Source organism: Aegilops tauschii, chromosome 5 (assembly GCF_002575655.3).
Source record: "Aegilops tauschii subsp. strangulata cultivar AL8/78 chromosome 5, Aet v6.0, whole genome shotgun sequence".
NCBI lineage: Eukaryota > Viridiplantae > Streptophyta > Magnoliopsida > Poales > Poaceae > Aegilops > Aegilops tauschii.
The window spans coordinates 289,104,880-289,109,794 of NC_053039.3; the positions used below are offsets into that span (position 1 = coordinate 289,104,880).

The 4,915-nt window shown below is 47.9% G+C and overlaps 1 long non-coding RNA gene across 2 annotated transcripts; it reads left to right on the forward strand.

The window, feature by feature from the left end:
• Positions 1–1,850: 1,850 nt before the first annotated feature.
• Positions 1,851–4,635, forward strand: LOC109780791 (uncharacterized). Of its 2 annotated transcripts, none has more exons than XR_012184686.1 (4): positions 1,851–2,440; positions 2,534–2,615; positions 2,723–2,803; positions 4,383–4,635. It is a non-coding gene; the product is annotated as an uncharacterized lncRNA (long non-coding RNA). The 2 variants fall into 2 exon arrangements; XR_012184685.1 differs by having other exon boundaries at positions 1,853–2,440; positions 2,529–2,615.
• Positions 4,636–4,915: the final 280 nt, after the last annotated feature.

Genomic DNA, 4,915 nt, shown 5'->3' on the forward strand with positions numbered 1-4,915 from the left:
AATAAAGGAAAAAGGATACCCGAGTTGGAAACGGTCTCTTTAAGTCAGTATATGCATACTTGTTCCTTGAGCAACCAAATCTTGAGGACGAGATTTCTTTAAGGGGGGAAGAGTTGTCACAGCCTGATTTTTGACCCTTTCTTTTTCTTTTGTTTTTCTGAGATTTTGCTAGAGTTTTCTTTTTCCGTGGCTATGTGGTCTGGAAACTGAAGAAGATGACCTCTTCTTTCTTTCCAGAGTGGCTTGTCATCCCCATATCCATCCCAAGACTTTGCCATTTCCATCTTGAACCAACCCCTATATTCTTTTTCTTGGTAATATTCCTTTTTCTGTTAAAGGAATAATCCTTTTTGCCCTAGGTTGTGAAGCAACCTATACTTCCATCACTCCTAAAATTCCCAAAAAAATCTCATAAATTGTTTGGGTCATATCTTCATCAAATAAGGCAAGATATTTCATTGGCCATGTTTTCCATCATGCTCAAATAATTCCTTTCATGTTCGGTCCTAAATGGCACATTGTGAAGCAAGTGTTATTTTTATTTGCCCATTTGACCCCAAACTTTTTGGAGACCTTTTCCTATCCAAATAATTGACCTGTGCCAAAATTCATTTTTATTTGCCTAGCCAAGCTTCCTTAGTAATTTTTCAAAGTTCCTGTCTAAGGGAAGCCTTTGTGAAGGAAGTGCTAGCTAGGGTTATCCAAATGAGTTGAAATTTTGCACACTCCTTCATGTGCTCATGTAATCACCCTCCTCCAACTTTCAGCTTCATACAATCATCTATGTGAGCACAGGACCAAATCTTTGTTTCTGGCAATATTTTCAGGTTATGAAGCAAGTATAATTTTTAATGCTTCATTAATTCTAATAAATTACCAGAACATTCTCCTACCCATATAACATCTCTCCACCAAATTTGGGATCATTTCTTCAAGTCATTTTCTCTCCAAAATTATTACAAGTTTCTGGTCAGTGGGGATGTTTGTGAAGCAAGTACTATTTTGGCATGTCCATTTGGTATGAAACTTTTACAGCACCTTCATATGGCCATATAACCCTGCCTTGCCAAATTTGAGCTCAAGTTGATACTCCATGTGAGTGCATCATCATGCTCAAGTTTATGGACCATTTTGGTCAGTTGCAAAGCAACTATATTAAGCCTTGGTCCGTTTCCCTCCAAAACCCCCAGGATTATAGTCTGTGCTTATATTATCACCCCAGACATATCATTTGGCCCCTAGCTCTTCTCAGCTGATCACAGAAATGTGGACAAGTTTGCTACATCAAACTTGCATCGAAGCCACACTTCATTCCAGAGCAGCTTTGCTTGATCTATCACCTTCCCCAGCCTCAGTGATGCATGGACTAATCACCAGACATATCACGGCAGCCCCCTTGTCCTCTTGAGGCCAGACTGCGTGGTGACCACCATTTTGGCATGACGTTTCTCGTGCTCTAGTGCCTCTGTCTTCTTCTCCCTCTCTCTGCTTGTCGTTCCAGCGAACACGGGCCTGTCTAGCGTGTTCCCCGCGTTGTCGCCGTACCCGTGGAGCCATTTCCCCCTCCGTCTTCTTCCCCGGTGAGCCGTCCCCGTCATCGAATAGTGAGCGTCCACGGGCGAACTGTAGCCGACCGGCTCTGTCCGCGCCTCAGCCGCTTCCTCCCCGTGCCCCTTGGCTTGCTCTGCTCCGTGATCGCTGCGCCGCTGCCTCGTCGTCTTCCCGCGCCCTCCTGTGACTGCTGCTCGTCGCCAGAGCTTCGGCCGGACCTGAGCAGCGGCATCCAGCTCGAACCGCCTTACCCCGCCTATTTAAGCCCACCCCAGCCTTGTCCGAGCTCACCACTCGCCTCACCTCACTCCCAGTGCCTCGCCTAGCCTCTCAAACGAGATCGGGAATCTCTCCTCGCCTCGGTTGCCCGCCATGGCTGCCGCGATGCTCCGCTCAAATTCAAGCACGGCAGCGCCCCTCCCCCTTCCCTTCCTCCACCAGTAGATCCACCGAAGCCTGCCGAGCCTTCCCAGCCCCTCAACTTCGTCTCGCCGCCGCCGGAGCGCCATGCCCATCCTCACCCGCAGCCACCGTCCACCGCGGCCGTGGCTCCGCCCTTCCCCGTGCTCCCCAGCGACCATTCTTCCCACAGACGGGTGCGGCTCCTTCCCCTAAGCACGCCGATAGGTCGAGCGTCGCGAGAGGTTGCCGGAGTCATCGGGAATCCGCGTTGGGCCGCCGGCCTTGTCTCTGCATCGCGAGTGAGCGGGCGGAGGAAGAAGGAGACCTGCCAGCAGGCCCCCTCCCCGCGGACCCCACCTGGCAGCCACTCAAGGCCGGCCCCGCTCCGCCACGTCAGATTAGTGGAGACGTACTCACCGGAGTACGCTTTCCCTTCTCGGAAACGCCTTCCGTCTCTTCTCCAGATCAGAATACGTTTTCCTCTCAGGTAAGCGTATTTCCTTTGTACTACGGCTCGAATTACGTTTTCTCTGATCTGAAGGCGTATTCCTCTAAATACACTTTCTGTTTTTAAGCTCAGGGGCCTGGTTGAAGAAATCTTTTTATAGATTGGTCCCTGGACTTCGTCGGGCTATAACTTTTTGCTCGAGACTCCAATTGAGGTGAATCCAATGCCCATGTCTTTGTATCGTCGAGCCCGTTCTGTTCCCATCATTTTCACTATGGTTTGACATACTAGAATGACCATTTTGCCCTTGCGCGTAAACAGCCCCCTTTGGGAGAGAACTGTTTCCGGCGAATCTTTCCGCGGCTTCACCGCACCTCTTCCCGAAGTACCCTTCATCCCCAGGCAAGCCACAACCACCATTTGCATGATAGCCATGCAGTAGCATTGGTTTTCAACTTGAATCTTTAATAACTGTCTGTTTGTTTTGCTTCTGCTGTCGTTATTTCGGTTATGCTTATGGATTGGTGGTTACCATCATGCTATGTTTTCTTGCACTCTGTTATCATATTCTATATACTAGTATTTCTTTCATATGCCATGCTTGATAGTAGTACATGTTGATGTTGGTGATGGTCTTCGGTGCATGACTATCGTTTGTTCCGAGTACCGTTGTTATGCATGTCATTTGCATCCAGATGCTTGCATGGTAGCATTATTGATATGTTCTTGCATGATATCTATCGCTGATGGTAGTGGTCATGTTATGCTTTGAGTAGTATTATACCTGTGATACTCATGCTCATCATTATGCCATGCTCAGTTGGATATGATTCATTGTTGATATGGTTGATAGTTATGTTGCACACCCATGTTTATGTTGATATCATGCTCATGCATTGCAGTTGCATCAAGTTATTTTATCATGGCTTAGCATATTGCATTCAAGTTTAACCGGATTAAATTGAACTTGAACAACTGTTGGCTGACTAATGGTGCCACCATATCGATCTGACCAGTGCAACCACATTTGCCTTTTATTGGGAGGTCCTAACTGGGTCTATTGTCATGCCTCTCGCCGGTGCCTCCAACGAGGGAAGGTTATGCACGGGTGCTACCTTGGCCGGGTAGGATGGCATAAGCCTTGTGTGCCCGTTGTTGTGATTGGTATACCATTGTCCCCGTTTGGGACCGTTTTTGTTTTGCCACGACGGTGGTCGTTGATGCCTTTGGTAGGCACGGGGCCACCCATGACTTAGCCCAAAGGGGAGTTGGTCTGAGTGGCTGGGAGAGTGTCATGGTAGTAGGACGGTTTTGTCAGAACGTCGTTGGTCCACCCGAATGGGAGTGCGAGGCCATGGGTTCCGTGGTGTGGGTACATTGTGCTAACCTCTGCAGAGTGTGTGTTAAATCCATCGATAGCCGCGCCCGCGAATAAGGGCCCAATTCGTAGTTGGTCACACTGTGGGTCAATAGTAATAATAATAATGTGCTTAATAACAACCCTGGTTCGGTGACGAGAAAGAGATTGATTGTGATCGAGTGAGGATCACCGTGGTATCGAGGATACCGAGTTGTTGGATATTTGTGGTATTATGCGAGAGTCAAGGGTAAAGGTCAAGCTCCTTGTGGTCATGTAATGATTACTACGGTATTGTAATACCATGATTGATATGATCCTGGGATGATCGTGTGATGTGCGTGATGGTAAGTGATGCATGTGATGGTTACGAGGTAACCCGAGCAGAGTAAGTTGGTGCATGATAGATTCATCCTATTGCATGCTAGTATTATCATGTTCATATGTTCATGCCATGCTCGTATTGTTCTAGCTGTATCATCTTGCGCATGCTATGATTGATCTGATAGTATCATGTTAATCGTTGTTAACCTGTAAATGCCATGCCGTTGTCTGTCTTGATTGCTCTTGGTTGCTGTGAGCTTGCAAGTACATTCAATGTACTCACCTGGCATGTCATGCCAGTTTGCAGGTCATGCCGGATTTGATTGCTTGTTTGCCGTGGATTCCTTGTTTGCGAGCTAGGATAAGCATTCCAGCCAGAGTCCCTGTGGAGTGGAGTCCATCACCGTCGTCGCCGTTCCATTGCCAGTAGTTATTCTGCTGCTTCGTGTTGTTCTGCTGCTTGCATGGAGCAACCGTGGCAGGCGTAGTTTCGCCGTGCCGATTTAATCCCCTTGTATCCATATAGCTTGTAATAAAGAGCTGATTTGTTCTATGCTAAGCAGTGTTGTATTCCAAAGACTTCTCCTCGATCTCTGGGCTGGAATACGGGGCGTTCCGGTTTCTCTGAGCCGGGGTGCCACAGTGCGGTGCTCGTCATTGAACGAGCGGAGGATGGACATAAATTCCCACTTCAGAAACCAGTATACTGTGTATCCACTGTCCTCACACCATGCAAATCCCGGTACCCTCATTACCAAATGATAGCATATGCGGTCTTCATGGCATCCTAGAAGCTACGGCACTACTTCCAAGAGTGCTCGATCACGTTGGCT